Below are 18031 nucleotides of genomic sequence, written 5' to 3' on the forward strand. Positions count from 1 at the left end.
AAATCGTGCTTTAGGTGATTGATTGTGGCTATGCTTTTAGTCACACTGAGAGCAGTATTTCTGACTACTTACGTACATGATGCATCAGGCTTCAGGGACTTTATTCACAAGCCTCATCTTTGCTTCCCTGCATATTTCTGCTGAGATAAAGAGCTGATAAAATTAACCTTGGCCCCAGCTGACCAGGTCTCCATACCATAAATTAGACAGATTTAGCACTCCATTTATTCTAAAGTTCTTCCTCTTAAGAGGATCGTTGAAAGTTATATCCAAGTAGTGAGATTGAAAGTAACCAGTCTTGGGGCTGCAGTGGATGACATTTATAGTGACGCAATGACCCTTTTATGGTCCTTTTCTCCATCAATACAAAATACTCATCTCAGAGTCTGGTAAATGAACTTTCACTTTTTGATATATCCTCTATCACAAGAAAATGTTTTCATTCAAACATCCATTCTACCTAGCATGCTGTTTTTTGAAGGGATGTGGAGGATAGGATAAATTGCCAGACCGACTGCTGGTGACCTCTTTGCCTTAGTGCACTGGAAAAGATGAAATTAAATTTGTAAAGATAAGAAGTCAATATATAGTAAACTAAGGCACCTTAAATCATGGTGTGGACTTCTTATTCTGAGATGAGGATGCCCAGTAATAACCTCCCAAAATGGAAGCTCCTTGAATGTACATGAAGGAGTTTTGCAAACTATCTCCCCTGTTGATCTCATGGCATAATTAATCCAGCAGAAGTCATCCAGTAAATGCAAAAGCTCGTAGTGTTTGCTACTTAGATTCTTCTCAACTCAGTGTTGTGTCACCATCTTTAATAGTTGTTCAGAGTCCTAAGAACAGTTTTTAGGCGAGGTCACGCTGTAATTTGCATCAGACCGATGAGAGCAGCTTATTATAACTGTGGTCTGAGAATTGTTCTATAATCCCTTGAAATGCACAAGAGTTGATAAGACTGAAATATGCTGTGGTGAAACAATGCTGTTACATGGACATAAAAATGTAGTCCTGTACTCTGCTTAAAGGAAGTGAAAAGGATAAAGTAAGATACAAGAGGGATAGGGAAGGAGAGTTGTATGAAAATGAGCAGTAGCATAGTGATGTACAAATATGAGTCCAAGCTGAAAAGCGTGGAACTTTTATGGAGATGTGACAAATGGAGAATATGTTTTGGAAATAGTGAATTCTTTTGGCACAGATTATTAACTCCTTTTTTACATTTCTTCATCCACACAAGATCAAAGAGTCATTCAGAAGAGCTGAACAGAGGCAAACCAAACTGCGAGACTGTGAAGTCTCTGGATATTGTGAACTACGTGGCTGTTAACTACCAGAGAAACACAGCATTAAAATTCACCCACTGTTTGTAGAAGATGCTTTTGGGTGGAAGGGGAGCTCCCACGGAAGACTTGTTGATCCTGCTTGCCGTGTTCTCTGTTTCCTCTCAGTTTATAGTTTATAACTCTTGTTCTACCCGATCACAATGATAGTGCAGAATTCCAAATCCTTCAGTCATTCTCTTCTGGATTCGTCCCAGCTGACTTTTGTGGTCTAAGAGAGGAAATCTCAGCCAAACTATGTAATCTCACATTTTGGAAATCAAAAACATGTTTCAAAATGACAAAGGGAAAAACTCCATCTTCCAGTACCTGAGCTGCTGCTGAGATGGCCAGGTCTGTATACTTTCTTTTTGTCACAGAAACCAAAACATGGAATATGCCATGTTAGAGGGGACCCACAGGGATCATCAAATCCAATTCCTAGCTCCATACAGGACTATCCAAAATCCAAACCTAATGTCTGAGAGCAGTGTCCAAATGCTTCCTAAATTCCAGCACTCATGCCGTGCCCACTGCCCTGGGCAGCCCGTTCCATGCCCACCACCCTCTGGTGCAGACCCTGTCCCACACCCCCAGCTGCCCCTCCCCTGACGCAGCTCCATGCCGTTCCCTCAGGCCCTGTCGCTGTCACACAGAGCAGAGCTCAGTGCTGCTCCTCTACTCTCTGTGAGGAGCTGCAGCTGCCATGAGGGCTCCCCTCTGCTCTGCGCTGAGCAAACCCAGGGACCCCAGCTGTTCCTTACACACCTTGCCCTCCAGAACCCCTCACCATCGTTGTATAATAATTTCCAACAGTCAGTAAGATATTATGCAGTCAAAAAAAAAAATCATTTTTATGTTAAGAATACAGTAGACTTTTTTTTTTTTTTTTTTACTAAGCCACTTGGGAGAATCGAAATGTAAGGGAGTGGCAATTTGCTGTGTGTGGATGGTGCTGAAGGCAGTGGATGTGCAAAGTCCTTCAGCCAAGTCCTAATGGCAGCGAGCAGTCTCCAGGATCCCCTATCCAGCTCTAACTAGATGGCAGACTTCTGCCCAAAGTGGCACCTGGCACTTAACATTTGCCATGTAATTAGTAAGAGTACATTTATTCTTTAGACTTCGTGATGTTTTCTTAAAATATTCACTTCATGTTGAAGTCCCTCACAGCTGCGTGTCCATTCCTTTCCTTACCTTGTGCTCTCTTGCCTGAATTTGTGTTTGAGCTGTTTTCTTGCTCTGTTTTCTTAATCTGGAGCGTTATACACTGGAATAAGGAGGAGTCCCTCTTGCTTCTGCGTTCTGTATTTGAAATTTGGTAGCTGGATTTGAGGTAGAATTGTGGCTTACTTTTTAAGCCAGTACAGGTGAGGAAAGCAGCAGCACGAGGGGGTGCATCACAATAATGTACTGAAGGGAGAGAAGGAGAATAATAGGATGATGAAAAGCAAAACATTCGCTGAAATGAGTGTCTAAAAAAGCAGAGAGCGTGTGCGTGTGGTGGAGAGGGAGTTGTCTCAAAAAGCTGTATTTGTTCCCTGGAGGCTCCCGTGTGCTATAATTGAGCCAACATGTCAGAGTGAAGTATGTGGTGAGCTTTGGGAGTGGGGGAAAACTGCTTCTTCTGCACATGCAGGGCTTGGATGAGCCCGGCCTTACAGCAATAATAAGCACTCTGCTTTTGCATTGCTGAAGCCACAACACAGCAGAATAGCTGTCCAACCAAGCTCTGTAGTCGCTGTTTCTCTAAGATCTGCTTTAAATCTTTCTTTGGTTGGGAAGCTAAGAATAATTGGCTTTGACTTCGCTTCTGTTGTGGAAGTGAATGAAGATGATGAACAGAGGGGAAGATGACTGAATTGCTATTGAGATATAGGCAATGCAAGCTACAGGGACCTTCCTTGTTTTAATGATTCTTGAATCTCAAAGAAGCAAATCCCATATTCCCTGTATATTGTATAGAATTCCTCAGGTTGATGTAATGGTTTGAGGATATACTGGCTTACTTTTGTTCAGTGCCTATATTTTTGTGTTTTAAACAGATGGAAAAGGGGGGTGCTTGCAGTCCTGGTGGGTAGTTGCAGCCTTTGGCTGTGTGACTTGATGCGTGATGCTGCGCTGGCAGCTCTCTCCTTGGCCATGGCTCGGTGCAGCTTCGCCCTAGGACTTCATATTAACTTGAAAATCTTTAAAGCCAGCCTTTCCATGCTAACAAGCTAATTTTGTCTTGATTGTTTTTTATGTAGAATCTTTACCTTTGGCGCTTTCATATTTTAGAAATCATGCTTACTAACGTATTTGAAGCTCTGATTGTTTCCATAGTGACAGCAATGGCAGAAACCTGCAAAAGGAAGGTGACAGCATCGTCATTTCAAGATTAACTGTTTTATGGAGGAATGGTTGGGAGGGTGGGAGAATGTATAGTAGATTTTTCTAAGCAGTCATGGAATATTTGGGAGTAGTTGAATAAACTTGGAGATCAGAGAAGAGAGGCAGCGGGACAGGAGAATTGATCTGGTATTTTGGCATTCATCTGTGTGGGGAAGCAGTGAACAGAAGGTCAGCCTAGAAAATCTGAAGTGCTTTCAGCAACACGTCTCCGTTATTGCTGCTCCAAATGATGATGAAATTGTGAAATGCAGAAAGCTGCAATGTACAAATTTCCTTCAGAGAAGAGGCAGAAGTTAACATGCCTGTGAGACAATGTGTATAACACACCTTTGTTTAATTTCTCCTTTCCAAATTCATCACCTAAATGGAGGAAGCTTTTAGCATTAGAAATTAGACACTTACAAAGCCATTAGCGAGAGCTGCAGCCTCCTTTTTTTTTCCTCTGGTAAAATCAGCTGTCTGATTTTATTTTCTGGGAAACAAGGCTTTGTCCCCTTTCATTACACATCGTATTACTACGTTTGTCAGTAAGACAGCTTTAGAGAATGCAAACGTTTGATGAGAACCTTCTCTGTGGCTGGAAGGAGTGTTGTGGAGTGTTTTGCAGGAGAGGTGAGCCTCCCGTGTCTCTTTGTAGCAGGTGTTGATGCTTCTGTCTGCAGCATGGTCACTAGAAGCAGTTGTCTGAATTATAATGTAATGCTTCTTATATCGGCTCAGGCAAGCGGGAGGAGATGATGAGAGAGATGCATGTAAATGGTGTTAAATATTTTCTTTCAGGGACTATCACTTTTCACTGAAGCACTTGATAGCATTCAAAGTGCCCTTTCCCTCCCCGCCACTGCAGTCAGGTTTGGGACTTCGAGTCCATGTAGCTCAGCTGGGAGAAGCAAGTCAGGCGGCTGCCCATCTCCAGGTGGCAGGTACCTCTCTGGCCCTGGGGAAATCAAGCAGGCCAAAAGTAAGGCACAGGTGCTACGCTCCGATTTAACACATTGTTAAATCCAGATCTCTTATGCCTTCCAGCCAAAATATGGCATCATACTGTAAACTGAGTTTGTGTTGCATCTTATTACACTGGGGAAGGAAAGCAGGCAGCTGGGAACTTGCACTGCCTTGAGAGTTATAGAAGTTACTCATTTGTCGGTGCCTTAGGTCACATCTGCAGTGGTACCTCAGCGGGTTCTTGCATTATTTTGGTGTCTTGGGAGAGGAGGTGAGTAAAAATATGTAATTTATAGTACTGCTTTGTATTTATCTGCAACATTTCGCACAGCTGGCATGTTGGGAATTGTTTGAGCTTGCTTTTTCTGTTCTGTACCAGCCAGAATCATTGTGTGCAAAACTAGAAAACAGTTTAGAAATCATGGATTTGTTATTTGTAGCAGAAAGGAGGAAGTAAATCGTGCCATCTGCTCTAAATACTGCCCTCTTATTTGCAGAATGGTACAAAATTAAATGAAGTCAGTTTCTTCTTCAGAGAAGTTCATTTGTAGATAGTTAAGCTGTTCAGATTCTGATTTAGTACTGAAACAAGAAGATTGGTTAGGATGTCTTCTCTCCATTCATCTGCCTGCACCCCCACAAAAAAAAAACCAATTATTTTTTGCACTGGTTACACTGGTATCGATCCTTAAGGCGCAGCTTAGTGCTGTGCTATAAGTCGTGTATTGTGTCCCAAGCATGTATTGTATATCGCTTGTGTTTAAGTATCATTATGAAATTTAGACAGAAACTGACATTGAGACACATTTCTGTGTAACTTTTATCTCATTTCTCTGTCTGTAAGATTCACTTCATGCAATTTTCAGTTTTTTCTCACCTCAAAATCAAGGAGTGGCATTTTTCTTTTTTTGCTCTGTTGGTAATAGCAGTTAGCGCTGATTCGTTTGCATTGATGCCTCTGCTACTTGTAGCAAGGCAGCTTTATTTGCAGATATATCATGGAGTGCTTAATTTGGTTTGCAGAACCTTTGTAGCTGTTTTAATCTTAGACAGAATGCGTAATATCCAACAGGAAATTTTGGAAAAAAAAAAATATCAAAATAAAGACATCAGCTGCTCCCTTGTGAATTTACCCATTAAGGAGGTCCTGTAGGTTTGGATAATGTTATATTCATTTCTTGAAGTAAAACCTTCCCTTATGTCAGGGAAAAACTTCTGCAAGGAAAAAAAAAACATTTCTTACACATCTTCTGCTCCCATTTCCAATTGCAGGCAGGTGTCCAATTTATACTCAATGCAAACAACTAATTGTGCCCTTGTAAATACACCATTTTCAGTTTAAGGGAGTGAATATTTACTTGCTTGGAAACATTTGGATGTGTAATACTGAAAGCCTTTACTGAAGATACAAGATTTCAGAGATCAAAACATAAGGGCCGCTAATGCTCTTCTGAAAGCTCTTCCTTCACAGAAGTCCCTTTGCTTCCCCATGGGTCATTTGTGTTCAGTGCTGTTGCATGTTATTGGATAACAGATCCGGGTGACTCTGTGTCAGTTGGTTTAGGTAGCATCAGTCAAAGAAATTGTTAGGACGCTGGTAGTGACTTTCTGTATTTCTCTTGTAGAATATTTAGTATGATTGTGTTCTTTTTTTTTCCTAAGGTAAGGGAAAGAATGTTTAATGGATGATATTGAATACAAGCTGATGTTTTATGAAAAAATTTTTAAAACACTCAAGAAGGAGAAAAAGATTTAGCTTCAGATGTTTCTTAAATTTCAGTCGCATTGTTTTCAGAAGATCTTTACCCTTACGGAAGCCCAATAAACTAATGCTGATTCTTTTGAAGACATTTTTAATAAACCATTGTCTTAGGTTCATTTTGTGGCACACTTGTGGTTGGTGAGACACTGGAACAGGTTGCCGGGCAAGGTTGTGGATGCCCTCACCATGGAGGCGTTCAAGGCCAGGCTGGATGGGGCTTTGAGACACCTGGTTTAGAGGGAGGTGTCCCTGTCTATAGCAGGGAGGTTGGAGATAGATGATCTTAAACATCCTTTCCAACCCAAACCATTCTATGATCTAATACAGAAATAGATTCTGATAAAATTGCATGCATGAAGTCCATTCCTTTCCTTTTGGGCTGTGTGTCTGAAGTGGAACATGAGTGGGAGATGGGAAATTCAGTGGTACGATGTGGTCTTTTGTTGATGATGTGTTGTGTAATTGGCTCAACTCAGTTTGTGTACTCTCTGGATGTATTCATTCCTACCTTGAAATGAATTTTATTGAGAATAGCTCAGAGATATTTGAGCTATGGTTGTCAATTTAAATAGAGGTTTGTTGGATTTCCAGAATGCTGTCCGTGGAATTTTTGAGCTCTGGATTTCTTGGAAGATTTTCGTATGCTTTCTCACCATGGTTTTTTAATCATCTTTTTATTTATTCTGAAAAGCTCTTCTAACGTATGCTTTGAAAGATTCATGTCCAGTTGTTTCTATTATTTTGTCCTCTGCCTCATTATAATTGGATATCTGACTTTTCTACTTGTTCTTTCTCACAACTGCATTTTCATCCAGGTAAAATCTGAGTCTTATTTCATGGCGCTCATAAGCATAGATTAGTGTATATATATTTTTTCACATGGGTTAGAAATTGTCTTTAGAGGTGTATAAGCCAGAGGCATTGCCTTTTTTTGCACATGGTATTCAGTGGGATAGCTGTTAGACCTGGGTGGAGATTTCTGAACTTGAGCCTTTTGCCCTGTCACTTTGATAAATGTGTCATTATTCTGGGGCTGAAGGGTTCTGGTTTATATGAAATGAGGGCATCGAGGACCACAACAGCTTAACAGTCACCATTGACTTGTGGGTGTCAGGCATGGCTGCCTTGCCAGTCGCTCTGCTCTTCTGGCTTTTTGCTAGTGTGTTAGTTTATTGTGTAGTACTACTTTCTATGGGTATTTGTGGGTATGAAATATCTGGCTGAATGAGCTTTCCCTTAAGGTCATGAACAGGAGCAGGGGAGTATTCGATTCCCACTGTTTTCACGTGCCCCATGAGTCAGTCTGGGGCTGGGATATCTCTCCATTGTATTAAAATATCTTTCCAGAAATCTTCACACGGACACTAAACTCTGGCTCTGTCTGCTCTGCTGATAGTGTAACTCAAAATCTATCATATTTGCTAAGTGTTAATTCTTCCTTTTCTTAATGTGTAACAGAACTGTTCACCTTGTCCTTTTAATATGCTACTTTAGTGAATAGCCACAGTAAAACATTCTGTTGCTAAATCACAGCGCTGCTATGGTGTAGTAACTTCAGTCATTAATTTTCTTGGTAAGCAAGAAGATGTTTTTCAGAGCAGACGTCTGCTTGGAAAAAAAGTGAGGTTAGTTCTGGGTTCACAGTTGTTGCATTTGAAGTTCTGTTTGTTCCCAGAGCAGGTGCACTGGGCTGCCATGTCAGTCCCACCAGCAGCTCTCTGCTGGTTCTCTGCCCTCTAATGCTGCAGCCAGTCAACATGGTGGCTTTTGTAACGTGACGGCTGTGTGCAGACCACCAAACTCGATCAGAACCAAAGTCAGCTTCATTCTCAGCCAGCCTGAAGCTTTTGCTGGATTCCAGCTTCTATTCTTGTGTGGCAGACACACATGGTGGGCAGTGCTTTGAATGTTGGCTGCCCTGTATTGTTTATTCAATTGCTTGGGAAGCTGGGTGAGACCCTGCTTCTGTGTGGGCATGCCTCCTTCCACACTTTGGTGCCTATCTGCAGGGTGCCTTGTGGTGCTAGCTTTAGCCTATTCATTGCAGATTCATTTCCAAACTGTAGATCTTGTTGGTGAGACACGTCTACATTCCCTTTCTGGTGGCTGTAGGAAACTACACAGTGAGACAGCATGGTTGATTTGACTCTGCTCTTGGAATGCTTTTTGGGACATTTCTCAATCTTGATAACACTGTGGTTAGCATCTTTCCCCTTGCCTAAACTACAGTGCTGGAATGGATCTGGGAAAGCACTCCTCTTCCATTGGTGTGGTGTTTGAATCACAGCAGGACAAGTGAGTGATATTAGTAGACGGCAAGTCTTTGAAGTATGTTGGAGTCAACTTCAGAGAGAAAGAAAATCCCTTACCTGAGCTGCAGATAAACAATAATGCTTTCAAACCTTGAAGAGGATCAAGGTGAAGCTGAGTGAGTGCTGAGGAGATGATCCTGCTTTGTGACAAGTGGCAAAAATACTGTTTTTCCCTTTTGTGCTCCCCTAAACAAAGCAAAATAACAAAGTATTTGGAGATTGCTCTATGAAATGAAAATAGTTTTTGTTTAAAATATCCTCATCTTAACTGATGTGTGTGAATGTATTTTAAAACAAGGGTGGAAATGCCTTGTTGGGATTCTGAAATATCTTCAGAAGCAAGTGAGAAGAGCTGAATTCATCTATGTGGATGCATTTTGCTGTATTTTTTTTCTTGCCTATTTAGACTTGGAGGAGTCTGACAACTTCCAACTGCTGTGTGTCACTCCCAGTTTAGGTGGCTTTGGCTGGGATAGAGAGAATGGAACAGGCTCATTTCTCTTTTTCTTGTTAAAGGAAAGAAGGAAACTGCTTCTAGACCGTGCACCTCGCGTGCATTTCAGAAGGTAGATGTGCCCTCCTCTACCTAAGGTGAAGGAGCTCTTGGCAAGATGTGTTGGAGAGCAATAGAAAGTGGCTGCGGAAGTGGCTAGGATCATTCCCTCAGAGGTTAAGGCTTGTTTTTAACAAGATTCTGAGTATTAGAATGTATTCACTCAGCTTTGAAATGGCTCATAGATAAAGGCTGAAGTTCAGTGACTGGAGCTGTGTATTAACACGCCATATGGGGAGCAGCAATGTCATGAGTGGTAAATAAAGACTTCTATAAGAACTGGAAAGCTACATCTCCGAAATTGAGATAGGAACAATGGAAGCAAAAATGGTAGTTGAAAAAAAAAAAAGTGATTTTTGACATATTTGCTAACAGTAGATAACTACTGGGAGAATTCAGAACAACTCTGCAGATCACCTTTAACGCATAGCCGACCATATAGATAAGGCTATTACCTTATGTGCCGCACAACAGTCTGTCCCATATACGCTACCAAAGGGAGAACAAACATGGGATTGAGAGGCGGTGGGTCGGGGTGGGGGAGGGAGGTTTAAATGTGTCCTTTGGGAAAGAATCTGTGTAAAGAATTGAGAAAGAAATAAGATGGCAGCAGCAGCAGCCAGGATTTGCAGAGCTTTTCAGCCCTTTGTTTGGTTATCTTGCATAAGTGCTTTAGCCAGAGACTCTTTCAGTAGCTGCATGGGGCCGGCTTGGAACACAAACGTGCATGAATCCAAATGTAATTTCCCTGTTGTGCACATTCTGGCTGTGACAGCTCAAGTTATGAATGTAAAATAGCAGAAAAAAAGTTCAGAAGGTGGCTGGGCCTGCAACATTAATAAGAACTGAATTACTCGGAGCTCCTGTAAGCTCGGTAAAGGTTCTGCCTGGATTTTAAGTCTAACTGCTTCTACATTTCATTTTGGTGTGCTTTGGAAAGGAAGAAATAGCCTGTGAGTCTGTGCCCCTGGGTGATTGAGCGCAGCAGAAGCAACAGTCAAGCATTTGCTTCCAGACGAGATGCGAAGCAGGCAAAGGGGTGACATTAATTCTCCGCTGCAGACGGTGGTCAATGCTGGCACAGAATGAGCCAGTGCTGGTGCTCCCATCTGTAGAATTAAAGCACTGCCCAGGGAGTGGCAGCATCTCTTCCCATTCAGACAGTTCTCTTCACTGTGGGGCACTCACCCCAAATCTGCCACTTTCCCTAATTTCCAGCATTCAAGATGCGTTTGTCTTTGTGTAGAAGAAGGGATTTCCTCCTCCCCATCATCGCACTGCTCCCAGAAGGGACTCCTCGCTCTGACTGCAGGACAGCTTGTCTGGGGGTGTGCAGCAAGGAAAGGACTTTTCCTCCTCCTACGTGCAACTTGCACAGCAAAGAGAGGTTGCAAAGTTTACAGCTTTCCCTACTTCTTCTGCATCGTTTTTTCCCCGTGTCTGTCCTCTCACTCTCCCTTTCCAAGCTCCTTCCATCCCGTGTTACCATGGAGAATGAAATGCCAGTCCCATTCAAGTTGTCGGCTGAATAGGTTTTGAGGTTGATGGATGGTGAGAATCTCTTATCCCTCCTTCTCCAAACACCGCCCCTGCCTGGTTCTTGACATTTCACTTGCCAGAGACTGGCAGTCCGGGAGAGAGGACTGAAAAGGAGGCTGGCAGTGTCCTGCTGCGATGCTCTTTCAGCTCCTTGGATGAAATCAGCAGCTGTGAGAAGGTCTTAAGGACTTCGGTGCAGAGCCTTGTCCTCAAGCTGGCTGAGGCATGAATGCTCACTTGAGTGCGTGCTCCTGCTTCCCCAGAGCTCCCAGGGAAAGTAAATTCAAACGCGACTCTTGCTGCTGCTTGTGGCTCTGATTTTTGAGGGGTGATGTGACCTCTGCAACTTAAAGGGAAAGGTAAGGAAGGAATAGATACAATCCATGCTCTAGCAAAACCTATTTCTCTCATATGTACATCTTTTAGACTTCATTTTAGTACTGCATCCCATGAGAAGTGGAGTATTGTGGCTGCCGTCTGTCTCATGTCCTGCCTGTGATGCTGCGGTTAGTGGGGGTCTGTGCTTAGTGTGGTCCGGCAGTCCCCGCCTGCACTGGATGCCCACTCATGGCATTATTACCAGAGGATCAGAATAGCATTCCAAGTAGGGTGCTTTTAATAATAAATACATGGAGTTGTGGATTTAACGGGCCCAGGGTTGGAATGTGATGTTGAGGTTACTGCTGAAGTGCAAGAAATGGAGCTGTAAAGCAGAAAAATCAAAACGATAGCGCAGTAAAATTGCACCAGAAATACTTCTTCTGTTGTGCTGTATTACTTTTATTGCAAGATGACGATGGCTTAGCGAGGGATCGGGAGAATTCCAGCTTCTGGTGAAAGGCTGCAGCTCGTCCTGTGTACAGGAGGAGTTGTTTTGCCTGATGACACCTAACAGAGTTTGGGGGAAGTGTCTGCCTGCTGTTGTTTGGTTTGTGCATGGATATCACTTCTGGAAATGGTGGCTAGAATCAAATTCAAATGTTTTTCCAACTGTAAGCACTCCGTGAGAACGCACCGGTTGGGAGAGGGAAAATATTTTTGTGACCTTTCGACAAAAAGCTGCTCTGTCAGGAGCAAACCAGGGCAGGAATCCCTGCTGGTGATCAGCGATGGGCTTCCAACGTAGGGTCACACACAGAGAATTGCTCTGGGTGCTTTTGAAAAGCTGTGCTGCGCCTGATAGATCATTTGAACTCCCAGTGCATCTCTTCCAAGTATCGCAGTGATAAATATTTCCGTACCACAGTGTGAATAGTGTCTGTATGTTCCTGAACTTGCTAAACAAATACATCTTCCCATGGTACCACCGGCAGCTTTTGCATCTGTCTGAGCTTTGCGAGAGTTCTCTTTCCGTTTGATGCTTTATGTCCTATTTGTTGTTGGATTGTTGTCTCTCTGCTGGAGCTCTCCTGCAGCGAGGTTGTTTTGCCTGTTGTGTGAGCCACTTCCAAAGCGCTCATAGGTTAGCAGCTCGGCCACTGGTGTGTTAAAAGGGAACTGTCAGTGCTGTATCAGAGAGGCACGTGTGTATGTGAATACACATAAAATACAAATAACCATAATGTAAATGAAATGGATATGAATATGCTGTGCTATTCTTCAGTTAATTTATTGTAACAATCGTAATATGATTTTTGTCACAAAGCTCGTTAAGGATTCTTGAGCTAGATGAGTGCATAGTGGACCCTGGATCAACTGTGGTTTGTAGTCCTATGTGAGCACACACAGGACTTTTGGTTTCTGGCTGTGCTACTGAAAGAAGAAGAAAAAGTAGATTTTCAAAAATATACTGTTAAGCAGCTTCTTTTCACCATCAAATATGTCACCCGTGTCAGATGGAATTGAGAGAGAGCGATACAGGGAAGAAAAGGGGGTAGTCCTTTGGGACACAGAATGATACTGTGGTTTGGGATTAGCTTCCTAATAGGCACTCAGCTTCATATTGCCATTCATAAGGGGTGGGGGAAAGGGCGAGCAGCTGTTTTACTGTGGTGATTTTTGAGGGAGCTGAGGTGGCATCAGCATCAAGGCTGGGGTGTGCATGGCGTCTTATTCTGCTAACTTGTGGGGTTTTTAACATTTAGATTCTGCCTTCTCTATATGAAAAAGATACACCTGCCTGTGTACGAGTTTGTGGGAGGTGAAATCCCCAACCTTTCTCTTTCATTCTGTTTTTGAAGATTGTTACGTTAATAACTGTAGAGATTGGCAAAAAAAATTTCCAGATATTTCTGACAGATTTCAGCTTTTGAAAAAAATCTTCCATTTTTCAGCCGGGGTGTGGTGAGATGAGATTGTTTGCCCTCTGAAATGCCTCTTCGTTCTCCCCTTCCAAGATTGACCTTTTCTTTTTTCTTTTGTTTATTTTCTTTTCCCCAGTGAGAACTGGCTTGACTTAACAGCAACAAAAATAACAGGAAATTTTATTATTAGGATGCTTCTGGTAGCTTCCCCACTTCATTCCATCTGGCCTTTGGTTAAATTATTCTTGGAAAAAAAATCGTTTGTCCCACTCATTTTAGATTCAGAGTTGCAAAATAGCAGTTTTGTAACTCTTCCTCTGTAAATGTCAGTCAAATGCGTTACGGGTTCCAGGACTGTCAAGAATATACTGTGGTTACTATTAACCACCAAAGGAGACTTCAGCTACTTATTCGAAACCCAGCTTTCCAAATCTGTGGTCTTTCTGAACTGTCCTCCTTAAGCCCCAGAAATAAGTTGGATTTGAAAATGCAGCAAAACAAATGGATTCCAGAATGACAGCGTTGTTCCCTTTCATGGGACTCAGCTAAGTTCCCGTCGCTGAATTTGTTGGGGCTTCCACAGTCTCTCTACAACAGTGTCACAGATCCTGAGGAGTGTGTCACAGTGAGGGATATAGGCAGCCCTTTGTGTCCACATGCCTGGGATCTTTGACTCTAGGAATTACTGTTGCACATAAATGATATTTTTGGACAAACAGAAATGGCAGTATGAGGAACAGCGGCAGATCGTGATGCTGCATCCATCAGCAGGGAGGCTGAGGAGCATCTTACTGACGTGCCTGCTCTGCCTCACAGGAACGGAATCATTCCGTATTTCTAATTAAGCTCATCTAACAGATTGCTAGCTAACTTTTTGTTTAATGTGTTTAAATAACGTCTCAATTAATGCTACAGCTAGTTTGAACAGAAATAAAGTAAATTTGTCAAATGTATTATTCTAGCTTCCTTATTATCTGCCAGTATAATGTCTGTGATGATGACTGCCTGAGCGTACAGAGGGCTCAGTAATTCTGCAGGAAAATACTGAACAAAGGAATTGTTGCACTAAGCCTAGGGAAATTTGCTGGATGATTTGACTGTTCTTCAGTTGTTTATTATTTGTAATCCCTGTTTTCATATTATATTCCTGTTTCACTCTAGTTGTCCCTTAGTGGAAATGAGCATATGAAATATTTTTTTTCTGAATTTTGCCAGCATTATCTGGGACTTTGGGCTGTCTCTCCTTTCCTTCTACTGCTTACCTCTGTGCTAAATATGCTGGTTTTCCCTGCAGTCGTTCCCAGCCGTGCTTCCACTGCCATCAGCTTTCCCTCCTCCTCTCCCATCTAGACAGTAGCCAGAGCTCGCCCTCTTATCTCACCCTGAAACCTTTGGCTGCTCTTTATGTGCAGGCAGCTGGAGGGAGGTCCAGCTCCAGACCTCCTCCTGTTTGCTGCATGTTCTACTTCCCCTCATCCTTGGTGTATCAGTGCCCGGCTTTCTGCTTCAGGCTTTCCCAGCCAGCGCAACGTAGGGCTGACCTCATTTGCTTCAGTTTCACTCCTGTCCGCTGCTGCTCAGTGCCGAGCCAGCAAGAAAGGACACGGCTTTGTTCACTGCAGCTGGGAAAAAACCCTGAGCGGAGCAGGGGTGTCTGCCCACATTGTTGGGAAGACAACTCTTCACTCGTTTATAGACTTAAACACTGTCAAATGACTTTCTAGCTTCCTACCTGCTCTGGTCAAGTGGATTCTTAAGCCTTGTATTACAGGCTGGTCTGTATGCAAAGAATGAGCTCTCCACTCGCTCGCTCTCTTATCTCAAGTGTCATTTACTAGAATCTCTCTACCTTTTGCCTCCTGTAAAATGTAAACTGAATTACAGGCGTTTAATTAAATCAACATATTAAGTGCGTGAGGAATGAGAGGCAGTGGGAATTTCGATGGCCCTATCCATAGTGGGAATATTAAGATCTATGATGCCAGGTATCTAAGCTATTTTTCTAGTGTATTGAGAGCACTGGTTGTGTAATAACAATTTCCAGCTGAGATGAAACGTGTTTCTGTGCTAGGTCAGCACAGCAAGAGATCATTTCCCCTCACCTGGCAGAGATGCTGCTCTTTAAACCGTGTGGCTGCTAGTTCAAGGCTGAGGTTTGCAGTAGCACTGCTCCTCTGAGATGGGAGAATTGGAATAATTGGTCAACACTTGCGAGGGTTTGACTGGAAAAATATGGCAGTTTCAGGTACTCCGTTTGCTTTTGTGTGTAATCCTTGTCTCAGTCACTCTGTTTCATACTTATGCTTAGAATGACTTTGGTCGATGTTGGGGATCTATTTTCTGCCTGATTTTTAGTGGCTAAGCATTATGTATATAATATTGGTATTTGCATTTTCTGTAGATGTAAAGCATTAGATTCTTAGAGATGAGAAATTTTATTTTATTTTATTTTTGCATTATACATACATAACAACTGAAGTTGTTGTCGTCTTGTCGTAACCCAAATTTGGATCACAAAATCAAAATGAGAAACTGAAACAATATAACACAGGAAGCTTGACAAGAATTAAATTAATCTCTTTTATGTATATGCTGTTCCCTCTAACCCTGGATTTTTGAGTAGATGTTTGATGTCAGTTTGCCATGAAGACATGGAACAGCAGGGTAGTGAGGGGTGGAGACAAATTAGGGTAGAGCATGAGGGGAGGCCCCTTGTCGTCAGATGGGGTTGTGTTGTGTGTGCCTCTAAACCAGCTGCTGGCTGTTTCAGATTTGTCACCATGAAATCCTCTCTTTTAGTCTTGATCCAGAACAGTGGTCTGCTCAGCCTGATTATTGTTTGTTGGTGGTATATTGCTTTTTCCCTAGCTGGGGTGCTGCATTTTTTGCTGTGACTGGATATGTCAGGAGAGCAAAAGGATAAAAGAAGGGGGAGGGATAACTGAAAGGGTTATTTCCTTCTGGGAACCCCTACACTGGGGTTTTCAGACTCAGTTGGGTTGGGTTTCATTTTCAGGAATATTATCAACACTGGGCCAAGCTAACATGGGCTTTTTCCACCCTCTCTGTTTCCTTCTCTTTTATGTGCTCTCCCTTAACCCTAACACCACAGAACCTATTTGTTATTATTGCTCCTTCCTGGAACCTTAAGCTTGTGTTTCCATCTGTGCTTTACAACCCCACAGATCAGGTTAATCCCAAATGCTAACACTATATTCCTCTATGTCATTCTGTCATATACATCATCCTGCCGTGCCTCCACTCCTGCGCAGCAGAAGGAGTCCGTGCACAGAGCGGCACATCAGTGACCTCAGGCAAAAGGCATTAGTTGGTTTGGCAGAGGTGCTCGCCCCGCTCTCGGATGAGAACCAACAGGATGCCATCAGGAGTGTACTGACTTGGTGCACTAACTTGGAAATTGATTTTGAGAGTCTCTGCTTAGGCGGTTGTCTTCAGGAAGGGGATGGTTCTTCTATGAGCTTCACCAAACTTGCTCTTTCTGGCTTACGGGGAAGAGATTTATCCAGTAAAGCAGGTGGCTTCTAGTCCCATCTTCCCATTTCCATATTTTATCTAACAGTTATTTCAGGTTTTTAGAGTACATTAGTTTGTTACTCTGGATCATGGATATAAATAAATGCCAGTAGCAGGAGGCCTTATCAGCTGTGAGCAGCTGTACTTGCCTTTTTATTTTTAATCTAGGCACCAAAAGTGCAGATGAGCAACAAAACTTGGTTTTCTGACAGGTAAAACTTTTAATTCTTTGGAATTTGTTGGAAACTGTTGCCTCTGTGCTAAAAGTGAACTAGCATTGCCTTTTGAGGGAGGACTATGACCTAAGTATTGGAGTTCTGAGTTCAGGGTGGTATTAAGGTCTCTAATGCTCTGGTTTTGAAATGCTGTCTATATATGGGCAGTTGTGCTTAACTAAGTATATATTGCTTGCCTATGTTGGAGAGCCTGGAGAATCAGGTCTGATTTCCTGGAGACTATCATCTGTGTGCTCTTAACTGAAGTGGCACTTGGGGAATCCCTTAGGTTACCAGGACATGAAGAGGAATGCACACAGGCAGAACTTGAGAGAAAAGGATTTCAAGCAGTGTATGAGGAACATTATGTATTGGATTCGTAAGCATGATAAATGAATTTTTGATCTATGAATAACTGTGGGCACTAAAATTGTCCTTTCTCCCATTTAACTTTTACAGCTAAGGCTTTATTTTCCCTGGGTAGACAATTCAGGTTGAGAGCTACACATACAGAAATCCCAGGCTCAGACCTGGAAGCAGTGCATCTGTTCATGCATGGCTCAGACCCCAGGCCATAAACGGACCTGCTGAAACTGCCAGCTTTATTCACAGCTATGGCTGACGTCTCTGCATTGTGCAGCGTATGGGCTGTGGCGAAGCAGCTTTGGAGGAGCTAGATAGACAGGAGCCAGCTGGAGTCCACAACTTGCAGGGCTGGGCTGCAGCTCTGGCTCTGCAAGACTGAGCAGCAGAGCTGGTGGTTACAGCAGTTCCAGGAGGGAAAAGGGGTGAAAGAGTAACATATTACATGTCTGTGACCCTTTCTTCTTTGAGAGGTTTGTTAGCTGGGTTTTCAAATGGGGCTCTGTACCCCAGGTGATTGACCTCCCAGACCCTGAGCACTGCAAAGCGCACAGATAACAGGCTGTAGGCCATGCATAACAGGCATTTTGAGGTCAGGGTTTTTTCATTTCCTGATACTCACATCTGCCAATGAGTAGTGGAGAGCTGACTTTGTTTGTTTATGCTTAGTTGAAGGATGTATCAAGTGGTGTTCGACCAAACTAAGAATAAAGTGTGTAGTTCAGATGTTTTCTCATGGTTTCAGTGCTCAGAATATTTTTGCAAAGATTGAGAGGACAGGTCATCCTGGATCTGGCTCTGCTGCAGAAATCTTCTACTCTTGAATAATACAAAATAAAATAAAATAAA

General features: G+C 42.7%; 1 protein-coding gene across 8 annotated transcripts in view; it reads left to right on the top strand.

Moving 5' to 3' along the window:
- NDST2 (N-deacetylase and N-sulfotransferase 2) overlaps nt 1-18031 on the top strand; it is a 128247-nt gene that overhangs the window by 28408 nt on the left and 81808 nt on the right. For 2 of the 8 annotated variants that reach the window (XM_015288327.4, XM_040702710.2), the window contains exon 1: nt 10913-11186. The exons of 4 other annotated variants lie outside the window; for them this stretch is intronic. The gene's annotated coding sequence lies outside the window, so the exon portion shown is untranslated. Of the gene's footprint in view, nt 1-10912; nt 11187-15220; nt 15316-18031 lie in introns of those variants that run through there. 2 more of the 8 variants (XM_040702708.2, XM_040702709.2) reach the window with 1 other exon arrangement.

This window comes from Gallus gallus, chromosome 6, assembly GCF_016699485.2.
Source record: "Gallus gallus isolate bGalGal1 chromosome 6, bGalGal1.mat.broiler.GRCg7b, whole genome shotgun sequence".
Classification (NCBI taxonomy): Eukaryota; Metazoa; Chordata; class Aves; order Galliformes; family Phasianidae; genus Gallus; species Gallus gallus.